Below are 19443 nucleotides of genomic sequence, written 5' to 3' on the forward strand. Positions count from 1 at the left end.
GGAATAATACATTCAGCCTGACCAGATATCTTTAAATTTGTCATAATGGTCTCTAGCAGTATATAACCAACATTCCGCCTCCACAGTAGCATTCACCTCCTTCTTCCAGTCTACAATAGAGGGACAAGTGGCGTGTTTCCTAAACCTGGGAATCAGGGATTTGTCAGCATTGAGCAAGTGGGGAGTAACGCTCTGTTTATATAATTTTAAGGAGAACAACATCAAGTGGAAAATAAAGTGTAGAGGGTGCTCTCTATGGGTCGGAGAATCGTGTTTTTTGATCCACAGGGTGACACCCTCCCAAAAGGCCCTAATCTTGGGATAAGACCACCACAAATAGAGAATGTGCCCCACTGTCCACATCCTCTCCAGCATCTAGCATCCGCTGTCAGAAACATTTGAGCTAGACCGGATGGGGTTCTGTACCATCTAGTAATAAATTTATATGAGGACTCCTAGGTACATGAGCTAACAGAAGTAGAATGTGTAAATTTTAAAGTAGCGGCCCAGGCAAAACCTAACTAATGCTAAACCTGCTCTGTACCACATTCTAAACCTAATCTATCAAACCCTGTAAAGCAAAAATCACTATATGTACCTATTCTGCAGCTGATCTGGCGGTCCCAGCATCATCTGTCAGCGGTGGGTTCAGTGTGGAGGCGGGTGCAGGAGAGGCATCCGACAACGGAAGCCCCATAGTAAGCCAACAGGTGACGTAATTTCCCATGCATTTCAGAGCCAATGTCGATCCTCTCCTGCACAGAGCTTCCACCGCTGGAGACCGGACCAGATCGGGTGCAGAATTGGTAAGTACAGTACAATTTTTGCTTTACAGGGTTAGCTATATTAGGTTTAGAATGTGGCACAGTGCAGGCTTAGCTTTAGTTAGGTTTTGCCTGGACTTCTCCTTTAAATATTCTCTGAGGGAGTAAACTCCTGACCCAGTTTTTTTCCCATTCCCTAATATAATATGGGACCGTTAAGGACTGCGAGCCCAGCATTAACCTGTACATTTGGGATACTAGATGTTTAGGAGGTTAATACACAATAATTTAAAAGGGGTAAGGGTAACCAAACCGTAGTTGGGGTTGCAGTTTGTGGAGAAAATCTGCAACTTGAAAGTATCTCCAGGTTTAAAGGTAATAACACCTAGGGAGGATTGTACATTGATAAGAGGCAGTAGGGTACCCTGTAGGGCAAATTTAGCACAAGCAAATCTCCGTTCGGAGCCCCAGGAGGCAAAGAAGCCTTGCTTTTCCCCAAGCGGAAACAAGGGATAACCACCTAAGGGCGCCAAGGGGGATTTCTGGGGAGCGTAGTGACCCATTGCATTCAGTCAATCCCAGATAGCAAGGGAGGATCGAGTCAAAGGGGAGGACCAGTCAGATAATCCCGTGGAACCAGCAGGAATCCAGAAAGGCCTCTGCAAGATTTCTGCCTGCCAGTGTTTTTTCTAATGGAAGCCATACTTTGCTAGCAGAATCACGCCACCAGTTTGGGATACATACGAGGGACAAGGCCTTGTAGTAAAGGGTTTGAAAAGGCTAACTCCGCTATCCTATTTTAGTCTATGTAGGAAGTCGTAAGACAGTCTGGGAAGTTTGTCCTGCCATACAAAAGCAAAAAAGCTCTACTCAGTTTTTTGAAAAAGGCCTGTGGGAGGGCAATCAATATCGTGTACAAGATTATAAATTATTTTGGGTATGGTTGTCATCTTAAGAAAACTTATCCTTCCAAACCATGAAAGCGGTAAACCTCTCCAAGTCTGAAGATCTTACACTATCCCCGTCAGTAAGGTACCATAGTTAAGGTCGTATAGGGGGGTAGGGTCAGGGGAGATTTGGTCCCCAAGTTAGGTAAAGAACCCGTATGCCAACCAAAGAGAAAGGATTGTTGTAGGGATGTTGCAGCTGGGACATGGATAGGCAGGAGCTTCGACTTCCCGAAGTTAACTTTGAACTTCGAAAGCTACTGGTAGGGCAACTAGGGGATTTGAAAGATAAAATACAAGGTCATCTACGTAGATAGAAAGTTTATGTTCCATAGAGCCAATATGGATCCCAGAAACATCTGTATTACACTATACCGGTCTCAAAAATGTCTCTAAGACCAAAGTGAACCATAGCAGGGAAGGCGGACACCCCTGCCAAGTCTCACTGCATATAATGGAGTCTGAGAGTACACCGTTAACTTTTCACCTGAGTCCTAGTGTCTTTGTAAAGGGACACCACCCATCCAATCACAGGATCTCCCTGTCAGGGCGCCAGGAAACAAGACCACATGGGGATGAAGGTGAAATAAAGCAGTTTATTGGAGCAAACAACAAACGCACAGAAAGAGTGAGGAAGTGAGAGCAGGAACAAGCTGGGGTCAAGTCCTGGAGCGGGTAGTTATTCAAGCCAGGTTCGAGCCCAGAAGCGGGTAGTCTGTCAATGCTGGGTTGTCTGCCAAAGCCAAGTCATCTGCCGAAGCAATGTCATCTAACGATGTGGGGTCGAGTGCAGGAGAGTCGTCAGCCAAGCTAGGTCATACACGAAGCAACATGGAAAACAGAAGACTGCTAGCAGAGATGCACCTTGAAGCACAAACACAAGATGGTCAGAGATATAGCAGTGGAGAAAATGCTTCAGAGCTTGGTTGGAATGCTCAGCGGCACCATTGGACTGCGGATGGTAGGCCGAGGAGAAGGAGAGTCAAATACCCAACTGGGAGCAAAAGGTGCACCAGAACCTGGAGACAAACTGGCTCCCACGGTCCGAGTCAATCTCCTTAGGCAGCCCGTGTAACCTTGAGACGTGGGAAGTTCCACAATAAAATCCATGGCAAGGTTAGACCAGGGACGCTCCCCATTGGGAATGAAATGCAGTAGGCCCAAAGGAAGGTGCTGAGGAGATTTGTTCTGGACACAGACCGAACAAGCAGCCACATATGCAGCAACATCAGTGTGGAGAGATGGCCACCAGAACTGAAGGGAAATAAAGGTTCTTACTAGGATGACCGGCAGTCTTTGAATTGTGGTACGTGCGCAACAATCTGATGTGCAACCCCCTTTAGGGAAAAAACATTCGCCAGCAGGTCTCTTAGTGGGAGCATCAGGTTGGGCAGCCAAGATCTGTTCCTCAAGAGGAGAGATTAAGTTGTTTCGGATGGCCACCAGGATATGATCTGAAGGTATGACTAGTGTCGGCACGGAGTCCTCCCTGGACAACTCAGAATACTGGCGAGACAAGGCGTCAGTCTTAACATTCTTGGAGCTGGGCAAACAGGAGACCACATAGTTAAAACGAGACAAGAATAAGGCGCATCTGGCCTGACGGGGTTTGAGCCTCTTAGCCTCTGAGAGATACGTCAGATTCTTATGATCGGTGAGAATGAGAACTGGAAACACAAAATCTTCGAGTAAGTGTCTCCCCTCTTTGAGAGTCAGGATAATGACCAAGAACTCTCTGTCTCCAATCTCGTATTTGCTTTCAGCTGGGTACAGCTTCTTGGAGTAGAACCCACAAGGAAGTAATGGTTCATCAGGTGTCCAACGTTAAGACAGGAGGGCACCTACTCCTGTCTCAGATGCATCCACCTCTAGGACAAAGGGCAAACCAGAATTGGGATGAGACAGAATGGGAAGAGAAGCAAAGGTAGACTTGAGGGCCTTAAAATCTTGGATGGCAGCAGGCGTCCAATTGTGGGAATTTGCTGCCCTTCTTGGTCAGATCTGAGATAACTTTGGCCAAAGAGGAAAAGTTCCTGATGAATTTTTAAAAGTAGTTGGCAAACCCAAGGAAACGCTGAATGGAACGGGGACCACTAGCGTGAGGCCATTGTAGAACAGCCAAAAACTTCTGAGGATCCATGGAGAACCCTTCAGCAGAAATTATGTAGCCCAAGAAGGCAACCTGTGACAGGTGGAATTCACATTTCTCAAGCTTACAGAAAAGCCCATTCTCACGTAACTGTTGCAGCACCCATCTGACATTCAGGTAGTGTGATTCAATGGAGTCCGTGTAAATCAAGATAACGTCCAAATAAACTACCACGCATTGCAGCAACATTTAACAAAAAACATCATTGATGAACTCCTGGAAGACAGCGGGCTCATTGCACAAGCCAAAGGGCACCACCTTGCCATGTACAACATTTTCTGGTTTACTGATGCACTTGACACGCATGTAACCTAATATGTTGGGCTTACCTATGCCCTTGCATAGTTTTTACCATAAGCCCAGAAGAAGGGACACACAATTACATTCGTTAACAAACTAGAAGTTCAGGTCATCATACTTAGTACTAAGGGTTGACCCTACAGGGTCCTCTCCCCCTGAACTCTCCTTTTACTTCTACAATGATAGCTAAGTGCTCCAGAGTTCTTTGTTTATTCCTTCTATGTTTTCTTCAATTTGATATCACATAGGAGTGCTTCAGGGTTGAAGAAGTCAATAGCTAATGGCTGATGTTTCCTTTTATGCTCTCCAGATTTGATCTCTTGGTATGGTGATTTATGTTAAACACAATGCATTATATGTACTATGGCTTCGGATGAGGCCAATCATAGCTACTTGTATTCAGACTATGTTTGTATCATTTATCTTGTATGTGTTGTTAAAAAACAAAAAATGTTTTTTGTTAAAAACCAAAGGGCACCACCAGAGATTCGTAATGACCAGTTCTGATATTAAATGCAGTCTTCCACTCGTTGCCGTCCTTGATCCTTAGGAGGTTATACACAGCTCTTAGTTCAAGCTTGGTAAAGACCGTTGAGGCAATCAAACAATTCAGTAATCAACGGAATCGGGTATGCATTCTTGACCGTGATGCGATTGAGTCCCCTATAATCAAAGCAAGGTTTCAACTCACCCCCTTTTTTTCTTTACGAAGAAAAAACCTGCACCCACTGGAGAAGTGGACTTTCGAATGTGCTGCCTAGCAAACGCATCCACAACTGAGAGAGGATAAACCCTGCCACGAGGGGTAATGGGCTTCAGGTTGCAAGACTATGACACAATCATACGGACGATGAGGAGGAAGAGTACCAGCGGGCATCTTGTCAAATACATCTTGATACTCACAATTTTCAGTAGGCAACACTGAATCCGTGGAGGTACAACATACCTTAACAGGTCCATGGGTAAAAACAGTGCCACACTGTGGAGACCAAGAGAGGATCTCAACCGACTGCCAATCAAAGATCGAATTGTGTTTCTAAAGCCAAGGGCACCCCAAAACAACAGAGTAGTGTGAGGACGAAATACCCTGGAAACAGGTCAACTCCATGTGAACAGCCCCTATCGCCATATCAACAGGAACAGTCTCGTGGGTAACCTGTGCCAGTTGCAGAGGTCTGCCATCAATCGCCTCGATAACTAGTGGAGAAACACGAGGCTGCAAGGGTATGGAATTCGCAGTAGTAAATGTACTGTCAATAAAAAAACCACCAGCACCGGAGTCTACCAATGCCTGAATAACCACCGAACCCGCTGCCTAGGAGAGGACAATTGTGATTAGCGGTCTATCTTTATGGGAAACCGGGGATGAGGAAATTCCACCTAAGATCTGCACCCGACAGGACCTTAGGTGCGAGCGTTTCCCAGATGGGTCGGACAAGATTTCAGGAAATGCCCACCAAGAGTGCAATACAGGCACCGGTCCTCCCTCCTCCTAAAGGCCTGCTCAGCCTCTGAAAGGTGAGTGAACCCCAGCTGCATGGGATCACAGCCAGACGCACCATGCCCAGGAGGCGTGGGAGGTGGGGGAGGAATGGTTGGGAAAGAAAACATAGGAGCCAATCTGGTAGGAGGTCTCTGCAGGTGCTCCTTAAACGATGGTCTCTCCCTGAGCCTGGTATTGATCAAAATCAGGAAGGAAATTAGAGCCTTGAGCTCGACAGGGAGATCCTTGGCCGCTTCAATGCATCGGAGAGACCATGAGAGAAGACAGCCACCAGAGCCTCATTATTTTATCCCACCTTTGCTGCCAGGGTACAAAATTCGATGGCATACTCGGCAATGGTTCGTATACCCTGTTGAATGGACAGGAGCAGCTTAGCAGCAGAGGCAGAGCGAGCAGACACATCGAATACCCTACGAAAGTAGGCAACAAAACTCTGGTAATCGAGTATCATTATCGTTCTCCCATAAGGGATTTGCCCAGGCCAAGGCTTTGTCCGAGAGCAACGAGATTAGGAAGCCCACCTTGGACCTGTCAGAAGGAAATGCCTGAGGAACCATCTCATAACAAATGCCAACTAGATTTAGGAAGCCATGACACTGACTCGGTTCACCCCTATAGCGCTGTGGGAGGGGAGCTGAATCAGTCATCCCTCTGGTAACAGTGACTCCAGCTGCAACTGCAGAAGCAGGAGTGGCAACAGGAGCAGCAGCAGTTGCAATAACAGGAGGAACCAGTGGCCTAGCAGCACCAGGAGCGAGGTGTGCTGTGCGTGCAAGCCACGTCTGCAATGCCAGAGCGAACTGACCCAAAAGGTGATCTTGTTGATCCAGCCTGGTAACCAGCATGGGGAGCGTAGGAGCACCTGCATCATCAGGATTCATGGCCCTTGTGTACTGTCAGGGTGCCAGGAACCCAGACCACACGGGGATGCAGGTAAAATAAAGCAGTATATTGGAAAAAAACAACAAAAAATGCACAGCAAGAGTGAGGAAGTGATATCAGGAACAAGCCAGGGTCAAGTCCAAAAGCAGGTAGTCATCCAAGCCGGGGTCAAGTCCAGAAGTAGTCAGTCTGCCGATGCCGGGTCGTCTTCCGAAGCCGCATTATCTGCCGATGTGGGGTTGAGAGCCAGGAGAGCCGTCAGCCAAGCCAGGAACACGGAGAACAGAAGACTGCCAGCAGAGATGCACCTTGGAGCACAAACACAAGGGCAAGGACTGAAACCCATCAGGTGTGCAGCATCATCACTTTGCGACAGCCAGGCAGCAGGCAAGTGATGATGCAGTCTTCACATGTCCAAGATGCCTCCAAGAGGAGGGGAAGGTAAGACCTTGACACTCCCAGGCCCATGCCGCGTAACACTTCTAACATATAGAACTAATCTACCCTTTCGAAGACCCTTTCGGCATCCATCCAGAGGACAACACAGGGCACTCGCTCTGGCCCACATTGAGCCCAATGAAGAATATGCAAAGCCCTAATTGTCTCTCGCCTCTTGGCCCACCATAAAACCTGTTTGGTCGGGATGGAATAAAGCCATTACATGGTTTTGGAGGTGGAGGGCCAAATTTTAGCCAATAATTTGGTGTCAGAGTTCAAAAGGGAAATGGGTCTATAATTTGAGCAATACTGGGGATCTTTGCCCGGCTTTGGTAGGACTGTCACATGCCTGAGCAGGGCTTTGGAGAACAAAGGATTAGTAGCATCAAACAAAAATTGAAGTAGCCATAGAGAGGAGAGGCCAGAATTGGGAAAAGTTTCCTATAATAAGCATTAGTAAAGCTACCAGGTCCAGGACTTTTGCCTGAAGGCAAACTAGCAACTGCTACACTGATCTCCCATGGGGTTTCAAACTCCTCTAGCACCTAAGATGACAGGGTAGGTAACTATAGCTATAGCATATGCCTTAAGGTTATCCGCACGAGACATGGTTTCTCCCTGTTGAGAAGGCGGTGGGATGTTATACAGAGAGGCATAATACTGCTAATACTCAGCTGCTATGGAGTGGGTGTCAACTACCTGCCTATTCTGAACCGTCAGACTATGAACATGACGTAAGGCCTGTTGTTTCTTTAACTGCCTGGCCAGAAGCCGACCCAATTTGTTCCTATGCATGTAAAAGCAGTGTACGATGTACCGGAGCTTATCCCTATCTCTGCGGTCCAAACTCTGGGAGAAGCTAGACTGTAGCACCCCCAACTATTTGGCATCTGCCAGGGTAGAATGTGTTTTATGTTTTACTTTAAGATCATGAACCTTGTCCAATATCTCCACAATTTCTTTTTGCTTTTCTGTTTTAATACGAGAGCTGTGGAAGATCCGTTCCCCTCTGATGACTGCCTTATGGCCGTCCCAGACTGCCTGGGTGCACACCTCACTGGGGAAATTGAGTTTAAAATAGGATTTCAGAGAGCAAGAAACCACTTCAACGACCAACCCATCATCCAGAGGGGTCTCATTAAGCCTCCATGTCCTCTCAATCTGGTGGGCAGATACTTGCCAAAGGGTCGTTGTTACAGGAGATATTTATAGATTATGTGATGGAGGAACGGACATTTATTCAATTAAAATGTATCCATGTAATTCGATCCAAATGAGAATAGGTATTAATGGATATGGAGTAACAACTGTAATCCCTGTCCCTGGCATGCTTCTCTTCCCAACTATCCACCAGATGGAGAGAACGTAGCAGTTGAGTAGAGAGCCAGGAAAAAAAAGAAGTTCTACAAGACTAAATGTCCAAGCTAGGGTCGAGATTGATATTGAAATCCTTCCCCAGTACCAGCAGTCCTTCCCGGAAGTCCGCTAGCCTCCTGAGGGTCGTGGAAAGAAAATGACTGTGCGTGAGTTAGGGGCATAAATATTGGCAAAAGTATACAAGACATGAGACTGGGAATCAGCCCTTTAATGAAAAGAAAGTGGCCCTCAGGATTAACCAGTATGGACTGCAAGAAAAATAGGCAGGACTTTCCTATGGCTATCAAGACTCCTCTAGCCTTAGGGGCAGGGGATGGACCATGAATTCCTTGAATAAATGTAGTGAGGGGCATACCGAGGCGTAGAATTGGCCGCAAAATGTGTCTCCTGCAAAGAAACATCAAGAGACAGATGATGCAATTCCTGCCAGAGGCTACCTCTTTTAGGCGGGGAACAAAAACCCTGTACATTATAAAACAACATTTTTAAATCATATTAAGGGCCATAATAGCTATATAAGGAGACCATTGAGTTTCAGCCGAATAGAACACCCCTGCATGAACGCACACTCCCCAGCACCCCAGGGGGCAACATAGAAAAAAACTAATCAGGAAGCAAAAAAGAGAAAAGAAAAAAAAAACATTAACTCAAATTGAAGAACAAACTTTCTAAAGGAGGGGTAGACCCGGCGGGGGGGAAAACCCACTCCCAAAGGGCTAATCCCCCTACTGCAAATGTGTAATAAACAAAAGCGCTGGTTAAGGGGCCTACCTATTGAGGGGAAAATGAAAATGGCCTATAGAACAATAAAATACTTTTAAATTGGTAATAAAGTGGCAGCAAATACAGTAACTGCAAAAAAAGGGTAACAAGCACATGCATCCATAAGACAACTGCAAAAAGTTTGAGGGGACAGTAGGAGGGGAGAAGGTGAGCAGTAAGAGGCCCCTTCCAGCTGCTGGGGGAGCAATCTTAAAAAAGGCACCGTTCTTCATCCCCCTGTGCTAAACCAGTAACTCACATATCTGGGGACCCGGTGGAGAGTCAGGAAGATGGGGCGGCTGCCTCATTCTGTCTGTGACAGCGTTTTACAGAATCTGGAGGAAGCGTGACACCATCTTTCAGGTTGTTGTGGTAGGGGTATCGAGCTATTTAATCTCCAGTCAGGAAAGTCAGTCGGTGGAAGATCCAACGTTTCCACAAAGTGCTGCAGGTCCTCTTTAGTGCTGTCTTCCCATTCCAAGAGGCTGTCAGGCAAAAGGGGAAGCCCCAGTGGTAGATTACATTCCAGAAGGTAAGGCCTCCAGCAAAGGACGGACAGCCCTGCGTTGCATAAGAGTGCGTCTTGACAAAAAAGGGAAACAGGGATAGCTAAGCACCATGAAAGCCGATAGCTGGTTTGCCAGGTAAGGCTTTCATAATTGCTTCTTTCAAGGAGTATTTATATAGCTTACAAATTAAGTCTCTGGGCCTGTCGGTATCTTGGGGGACAGAGAGCAGAGCAAGGTGAACTCTATCCACTTCAATGAAATTAGAAGCTGCATCTACAAGGATCTGACGAAAGAAACCTTGCACTGTACGGAGCAGGTCAGCAGCATGAGTAGCTTCTGCAAGACAGCGTATGTGGATGTTCTGACGCCAGTCCCTATTCTCATAATTGTCAAATTAGTCTAATAGGGAGTTTAGGACATCCTCATGATGTTTAGTTGTGTCCTATAGAGCAGCCACAGATTGCATAATGTCATCCTGGCTAGTCTCCAGAGCTTTCACTCTACTGCCCAGTAGGGATGATTGAACTTTTCAAAAGTTCGGTTCGGCCAGAACATCCGAACTTCCCGAAAGTTCGGCCCGGATTTCAGAACCCCATTGAAATCAATGGGACCCGAACTTCGGTAATCAAAAAACACAATTTTGAAGCGCTAAAACCCAATAAATTCCCCTAAAAAGTGCCTAGGGTTCTGGGTCATACCCCAGGGACTATTAATCACACAAAAAAAGTTCTTAAAAATTGTCCTTTTTGATAGAGAGCCAATTATTGAAAAAAAAAAAAAAAAAAAATTCTTTGGATTTAGTATCTGGGGGGGGGTCTAAAAAGTGTACCTGTGAAGTTTCAGCTCTGTAGCATGTCCAGAACCATAAAAAAAAAGATTGTTTGTATTAGGTCACTTATAGAACAGGATAGTGGCTTCTCTCTTTTCACACCTTGCCGGTTTAGTAGCAAGCATTTTTTTGGGCATTTTTTGGGGTCTTTTGAGGCAGGCAAAACATCTGAACTTGTGTATATGGGTATATATACACACATACTTATATGTATATATACACCTAGACATATATAGGTGTGATAGTAGCAGAAATATATGCTTGCGCTAATGAAATAATTAACACTAATATGGTTACGCTCCTATAACACATATATATGTGTAAGTGTAAAATACAAATAAGTATGTGTGTATACTATATACCACTATACATAAGTTCAGATGTTTTGCCTGTCTCCAAAGAACCCAAAAAAATGCCCAAAAAAACTCTAGCGCCAAAAAAAAAAAAAACGCCCAGGTGTGTTGTTGCAGGCATTTTTTGGGGGTTTTTGGAGGCAGGCAAAACATCTGAACTTGTGTATAGTGGTATATATACACACATACTTATATGTATTTTACACTTACACATATATAGGTGTTATAGGAGCGGAGCCATATTAGTGTTAATTATTTCATTAGCGCAAGCATATATTTCTGCTACTATCACACCTATATATGTCTAGGTGTAGATATACATATAAGTATGTGTGTATATATACCCATATACAGAAGTTCAGATGTTTTGCCTGCCTCCAAAGAACCCAAAAAAATGCCCAAAAAAATGCTAACACCAAAAAAAAAAAAACGCCCAGGTGTGTTGTTGCAGGCATTTTTTGGGGGTTTTTGGAGGCAGGCAAAACATCTGAACTTGTGTATAGTGGTATATTTATACACACACACTTATATGTATTTAACACATACACATAATATAGGTGTGATAGGAGCGTAACTATATTGGTGTTAATTATTTCATTAGCGCAAGTAGCGTTTTCTGCTCCTTTCACACCTATATATGTTTATATATAAACACATATTTATATGTATTTTACACTTACACATATATAGGTGTTATAGGAGCGTAACCATATTAGTGTTAATTATTTCATTAGCGCAAGCATATATTTCTGCTACTATCACACCTATATATGTCTAGGTGTATATATACATATAAGTATGTGTGTATATATACCCGTATACACAAGTTCAGATGTTTTGCCTGCCTCCAAAAACCCCCAAAAAAATGCCTGCAACAACACACCTGGGCGTTTTTTTTTTTTTTGCCGCTAGCGTTTTTTTGGGCATTTTTGGGTTCTTTGGAGGCAGGCAAAACATCTGAACTTGTGTATAGGGGTATATATATACACACACACTTATATGTATTTTACACATACACATAATATAGGTGTGATATTATATATTGGTGTTATATATTGGTGTTAATTATTTCATTAGCGCAAGTAGTGTTTTCTGCTCCTTTCACACCTATATATGTGCAGGTGTATATATACATACATGGGTGTGTATATATACCCCCTATACACATGTTCAGATGTCATGCCTGACTCCAAACATGTGCTCAAAAAATCCCTATAAACGCCTGCAGCCAAAAAGCAAGCGGACCGGTGAGAAGCCATATTCCTGCACCGAATGTGACTTAAGAGAAACTATCTTTTCTCTATAGCGGTCACCCTGATATGGAAGGGTTTGGTCACCCTGCCATAGCAGTCAGTGTCAGTTAACCCTACACTACACTACGGTCCCCTTACACTTAACACTTTCCCTACAGAAACAAAATTTTTGCATCTAACTAAAGTGTAAAAGAGCACCCTAACTACACTAGATATCCCTTCCCTCACACTAATAAATGCTAAATGACACTTTTAAAGTAAAATTAACAGAACTGCTTCCACTCTCTTCCATGTCCCTGTATTACAATGCTAGGAATTTGCCGGGGCTATCTTATATACTGGGGGGCGTATTCACTAATGATTGGTCTAGGGACCCCCTAGTCACTCCAATCACATTCCTAGCATTCTCCTGCCCCCTCAATTGGCTTTTGCTAATGGTTCTGGTCCAATCATGGGCTTTTAAAGCCCATTTCCTGTCCCATTGCATTTTGGTCGGTTCTGGTTGCCGAATTCCGAACTTTTTCAGCAAAAAGTTCTAAATTCGGCCGAACCTCGAACAGAGAAGAAGTTGTTTGGGAGGGGGATGGGGATAGTGTGGAATTAATAAAGAACCTTAGGAAGGGATAGCATTTTGAAGGCTGCAATGCGTCCTAACCATGGGGTTTCACATTTTTTTGAGTTGAGAAGGTCTTGTTTGAGGTTTTGCAGTAATTTAGGGAAGTTAGCTTTGTACAACAGCATTACTGAGGAGGTTAGTTTAATACCTAAGTATTCAATTGATTTATTGTCCAAGACATATGGGAACTTTTGCTTTGGGAGGCTGATATTTGGTTTACTAATACCGATGGGAAGAACGGATGACTTGGATATATTTATTTTGTAATATTTACCCAAATTTTCCAATTTCGTCCTGAACTGCTTTTAGGGAAGGAGCCTCATCTGTTAGGGTCAGAAGAATGTCATCTGCAAAAAGTCCAATTTTATGAGGGAAGTCTGCTATATCGATACTGTGTATCAGGGAGTTTTGTCTGATGGACTCTGCAAATGGTTCCATTATGAGAGTGAAAATGATTGGGGATAGGGGTACATCCCTGTCAGGTCCCATTTGTTATTATGAACGCGTCAGACAAGGTGTTAGATGTATATACTTGAGCGGAAGAATGGGAGTATAGCGCTGAGATGGCGGTAAAAATAGGACCTCATAAGCCGAAGATATGGGGGGTTTCCTTAACCACTTGCCGCCCGCCCACTGTCAAATGATGGCGGAGCGGTGCTGCTCTCTGTCTGGGACGATGTCATATGACAGCGCCCCTGCATGGCCCCTCTTGCAAGCCTGCAGGGGCACGCAGTGCGGCTAACATGGCTGCGCCATGTTGCTAGGACACGGCATGACCCCGATCTTGGTAAAGAGCCAATGACGTTCTTTACTCACGTGATCGGCTGTGTCCAATTACAGCCAGTCACATGTAAATGAGGAAGTGCCATTTATCGGCTCTCTTCGCCTCACACTGTCAGGGTGTGTGGTGAGGAGAGCCGATCAGTGGCTCCTCCTCAAAGGGGAGTCTAGGACAGGTAATCAGGGCACTGATCATCAGTGCCCTGATTACAGAAAAGTAAAAAAACAGTGCCCACCATCAGTGCCCATAGTGCTGCCAGCCAGTGCCCGTCAGTGCCTGCTCATCTGTGCTGCCTATCAGTGTCCATCAGTGCCGCCCATCAGTGCTGTCCGTCAGTGCTCATCAGTGCCGCTCATCAGTGCCACCTTCAAGTGCCCATTAGTGCCACCTATCAGTGCTCATCAGTGCAGCCTATCAGTGCTGCCTCATCAGCTTATATCAGTGAAGGAGAAAAATTACTTATTTTCAAAATTTACTGACAGAAAAAAAGAAAAACTTTTTTTTTTCAAAATTTTCTGTCTTTTTTCTGGTTTTTTAGTAAAAAATAAAAAAAAACATTAAATACCACCAAAAGAAAGCTCTATTTGTGTGATAAAAATGTCATATGGGTACAGTGTGGCATCACGGCGCAATTGTCATTCAAAGTGTGACAGTGCTGAAAGCTGAAAATTGGCCTGGGCAGGAAGGGGGTGAAAGGGCACTGTATTGAAGTGGTTAAGATACCCCCAATAGACCCGGACTAATGTCTTTTCAGTGTCTAGTGTTAAGAACGCTGCTGGCCTTCTCTTAGTTTCCATTGTTATGAGGAGGTTAATCGTTCTCCTAGTGTCATCTGAGGCTTGTCGGCCTTTTATGAAGTCAACATGGTGCATATCGATTAATGAGGGGGTGATTTCAGCTAGTCGGTTTGCTATAACTTTTGCAAAAATTTTTAGATCTGTGTTTAACCACTTCCCGCCCGCCCTATTACAAAATGACGGCGGGAATGTGGTTGAGTTATCCTGACCGGACGTCATATGACGGCGGCAGGATAACACCGCTCTGGGCGCCCCCCGGGGGCGCGCAGAGCGGCGATCGGTGATGCGAGGTGTCAGTCTGACACCCTGCACCTCCGATCTCGGTAAAGAGCCTCTGACAGAGGCTCTTTACCATGTGATCAGCCGTGTCCAATCACGGCTGGTCACATAGTAAAACAGGAACAGCCGTTGATCGGCTTTCCTTAGTTCGTGCCTGACAGGCACGAGTAAAGGAGCGCCTATCGGCGGCTCCCCTGACAGGGGGGGGGTCGGCACTGGTAATCAGATCATTGATTACCAGTGCAGACCCTCGGGGGGGGGATGCCACTAGAACCACCAGGGATGCCCACTATGACCCCAGGGATGCCCACTATGACCCCAGGGATGCCCACTATGGCCACCAGGGATGGCAATCAGGGCTCAGGGAGCCCCCCATTGCCCTCCCCATCAGTGATGCCCACCAGTGTCCTCCCTATCAGTGCTGCCCACAAGTGCCCATCATTGCCATCCTTTAGTGTCGCCCACCAGTGCCCATTATTGCCCACCAGTGCTGCCTATCAGTGCCCATTAGTGCCCATCAGTGCCGCCCGTCAGTGGCGATCAGTGCCGCCCATCAGTGCCCATCAGTGCCCACCAGTGCTGCCTATCAGTGCCCATTAGTGCCTGTCAGTGCCACCTATCAGTGCCCATCAGTGCCGCCTATCAGTGCCCATAAATGCCGCCTATCAGTGCCCAGCAGTGCCGCCTATCAGTGCCCACCAATGCTGCATATCAGTGCTACCTATCAGTGCCACATATCAGTGCCTATCAGTGCCGCCTATCAGTGCCGCCTATCAGTGCCACCCCATCAGTGCCACCCCATCAGTGCCACCCCATCATTGCCTCCTCATCAGTGCCTGTCAGTGCAGTCTCATCAGTGCTCATCAGTGCAGGAAAAAACTTATTTATTTACAAAATTGTATAACATAAACAAAAAAACTTTTTTTTTTTTTTCAAACTTTTCTGTCTTTTTTTTTTTTGTTTAGCAAAAAGTAAAAATCGCACAGGTGATCAAATACCACCAAAAGAAAGCTCTATTTGTGGGGGGAAAATGATATAAATGTGGTGTAAGTACAGTGTTGCATGACCGCGCAATTGTCATTCAAAATGCAACAGCGCTAAAAGGGGAAAATTGGCCTGGGCGGGAAGGGAGGGAAGTGCCCTGTATTAAAGTGGTTAAGAGTGAAATGGGATGTAAATTTTGGGGGGATGTGGGCTCCTTCCCTGGTTTTGGCAGTGTAATAATAATAGCTTTAAGCATTTCATCAGGGAGACATCCGGAGGTTGCAGCCGCTTTAAATACTTGTTGTAAGTGAGGGGTCAGTATGTCTTGGAAGATTTTATAATATTCTGACGATAGTCCATCTGCCCCTGGTAATTTATTGTTGGAAAGGGAGTTGATGACTTTAGTGATTTCATCCTTCACTATGTGTGAGTTAAGGGCCTTCAGGGTATCTTCATCTAAAGATGGAAGTCTAAGGGAAGTCAGGTATCTGTGTATTTCATCTCTTTTGGTTTGTGTGGTATTGGAATCATTCTGTAGGTTATAAAGGGCACAGTAATAGTTCCGAAATGAGTTGGCAATATATTTTGGGTGTAGAATCTTCGTAGTGGTTCCTGGTTTCAGAAAATATGCTACAGATTTTTTCATATGACAAATTTTTAATTGATGAGCTAGGAGTTTTCTGCTTTGTTTCCTTGAGAATAATGGGTGGCTTTAAGCCTATGTAATAATCTCTTGTGGTCAGAAAGCATGAGAAGCTTTAGTTCTTGTTTTTGCTTTGTCAGTTCATTGAGAGTGGAGGGGTCAAGTGTTTGTTTGTGTAGTGTTTCTAGATTTTGAATTTTGGTAAGGGTAGATTCAATGGACTGCAACCTACGTTTCTTCTCCCTCACCTCTAACTGTATCAGCAATCCCCTTGTGTATGCCTTATGTGCGCACCATACATTCATTATTTTGGAGTCTTGAGTAAGATTGTTGTGAAAAAACTCAGCAAGATGTGCACTAAGTCTTTCTCTATGAGAGCGAGTATTAAAAAAAGACGCGTTGTTACGCCACAGAAGCGTAAAAAGGGTTCTGTGGCCTCTGTTAGTGTCAAACTAATGGGCCCATGGTCTGACCATGTTATTTGTTTTATGTCTGCTTTAAGGACTTTGTGTAATAGGTTCAGATCTGTGAGGAAGAGATTGATTCTGGAGTATGATCCACGCGGGGCTTAGAAGTGAGTATAATGTCTTTCAGTGTCGTGCGTGCATCGCCTTGGATTATAGAGGAGATTTTTCCTCATAAAGTTTTGTAGCGATGGTCTCGTATGTTTGGTGGACTTTGAGACAGCTAATGAACAGTCGATTATGGTGTTAAAGTCTCCCACCAATAAGAGAGAACCCTTCTGAACCTTCTCTACCTTTTTATAGAGGGTATTCAAAACATTTTTTTGACCAGCATTTGGAGCGTACAGATTGACTAGTGTGTATAAAACATTGCTATAGTTATTATTGCTATAAGAACACCATTTTTTTTTAGCTGGAGTCGATGGGAACAATGCGAAGACTTGGTTGAACTAAAGTGGGTCTCCTTGATAAAGAAGACATCTGCATGTAGTTTCAAAGCCTAGTTCCAGGCAGCCCTGCGTTTAAAGGGGCTATTAAGCCCATGTGCATTCAGGGATACTGCTGTAATAGGTATGTCTTAGAGTCAGTAATATGCATAGATATAATTTACCAGATTGATGAGAGATGGGTGACCATAATGACATCGTCCACAGTCCATCAGATGGGTCTCCAGAGATTGGGAGTTTGTACTTGCTGTTCCGGTGAGTAGAAAGCAGTCCTTGTCTTGTAACGGTACAAGGTTGGGAGAGGGAGAGGAAGAGGTTACTACAACAGCTTATAGCCGCTGGGTAGAGCTGAGATATCCCGGAGCTCAGTTACATTGCAGCCATCTTCCCGGCAAGATATTGAGAGATAGATGAAGTGGTGTTAGGTGTTTTGGTGATCATATGGAGACCAGGAAAATCTCTCATATTTTGTGAAAATAAAGAGAGCTCTGTCTTTGCATGCAACCTAAAGGATACCATATTTGGCCTGACCTTTTTTGCCTTTACCTTTTTTGAAGTATATTTTCTTTAGCTAGTATTACTTAGAGGTAACTAGCTTGTCCTTAAAATTGTTTGAATATCAGCAGATAACTTTTAGAATGTGGTTGATTGTGGATGATAATTGTGATAATATTGTAATTTCTTAATAATAGTATTATTTAGTATTATATAATGCGACCTCGTGTACAGTGCTGTGTGTTGATAAGGACAGATGGAAGAGAGACCAGAAACCAACTTGGATCTAGGCCCTCCACAGGTTTGTCTCATGTATAAATGAGTGGAGACTACACCACCCCATAAATAAAGAATTTAATTCCTTTCTATAGCCCTCCCTTGCAAGTCTAGACTACCTTCCAGTCACTTATTTGTTTTTAGATTTCATGGAAAACCTTGAAATTCACAATATAGCGATATATGACTACATTCCTATTTCCATATGTGTAAAAGGTAAAAAATAAATTGAATTTAACAAATAACATAAAACATCATCCAATCTGTATTGTTAGGATAGTCTCTTCTTTAAGGGGGACAACTATATCTTATATGACTGCCAAAAAAAATGTAAAAGAAAATATCAGTTGGCTAGCCAATTCCATTGACACCAAGCAGATTCTTAATCTAAACCATTTTACAGTTGCAAGACAACAGTGGGATTAAGCAAAGCACCAATTTGATTAATGTTTACATAGAATTCAACTATTTAGAGATGCCTTTACTATACTTGGATTCCATAGATTTGGCAGCAAGGCAGGACACCTTACATGGGACACTTTAAACCAACACACATACCTCAATATAATGACAATTCAAGCACAACACATAACCCCCCAGCACAAATAAATTCAGGCTTAATACCTTTTATAAACAGTTTGTAGAGGCAGTTATCTTAAATTAATCTTTAAAGTTCCTCTACCCACACTACAGTAAAACACCTAGCTAAACTTATTACTAAAATAACACCTGAGGAAATCACAGAGTTCATTATACATATAGCATGTAACTAATCCCCAGTCCCCTATACCTACACATTTGAATTGTACAAAACCCTCCTGCCAGATATTCTGGATTCCCTGATGACCCCGTACAACCATTTCTAGGAAGAAGGGAGGTAAATACCCCACACTGCAAGGGTTAAATGCTTGTGTTTTCCCACTGGAACATTAAAAAACTGTTTTACTTACCTTATCCATCGCACTCCTGGCAGCCAGCGCTCTCTTCTTCCCTCCTGTACTCCAGTGCGTAGACACTCAGCAACGTAATTTTTTAATGTATCACTGCTGACCTTGCTTTGTATGTAATGATTTCAGAGAGCAACTGCCGAATGGAGCAGGGATCCGGAATTACAGATTCAATTTTGACCCTAGACCAGTACTACTCTTTGGATACTTAGAAAGGGCTACATCCTACAACAGGAATATGACCTTCAGCCTTGGCAGCTTGCAATACAAAAGCATGGCTGTCCAACTCCCCTCTGAAAATATCTCCACCTAGATGAAGACTGTATATTCTTTTTCTTACAAAGAAAAATGGATATAGAATCCAACAAAGAGACACATACCAAAACATTCTGCAAATTATGAAATGTCCTTTAGGAAGGCTGAGATAGAAAAAATTATCTGCTACAGAAATTTGAGGAGTTCTTTGGGAGCTCTAAGGGCTATCAGAAATATATAAGCAAATATCAAATCCATCAGCTGTATTACATACTGTATGTTTTTGCATACGTTGCTGGAACAATTTTTTGTTCTTATTTGTTCCTTTTCTTTATCTTCACATTCAATTGATTTGAGAGAACTTTTCACACCAGTATGATATGCCATGGTGGT

The 19443-nt window shown here is 44.0% G+C and overlaps 1 protein-coding gene across 1 annotated transcript in view; it reads left to right on the forward strand.

Annotated features, from left to right (window-relative positions):
* Positions 1–19443, forward strand: part of LOC309556510 (uncharacterized protein) — a gene marked incomplete at its 5' end in the record, with an annotated part of 148846 nt that overhangs the window by 35956 nt on the left and 93447 nt on the right. The window lies entirely within an intron of this gene.

The sequence above is a fragment of the Pelophylax lessonae genome (genome assembly GCF_965119305.1).
Source record: "Pelophylax lessonae genome assembly, chromosome: 5".
NCBI classification, from domain to species: domain Eukaryota; kingdom Metazoa; phylum Chordata; class Amphibia; order Anura; family Ranidae; genus Pelophylax; species Pelophylax lessonae.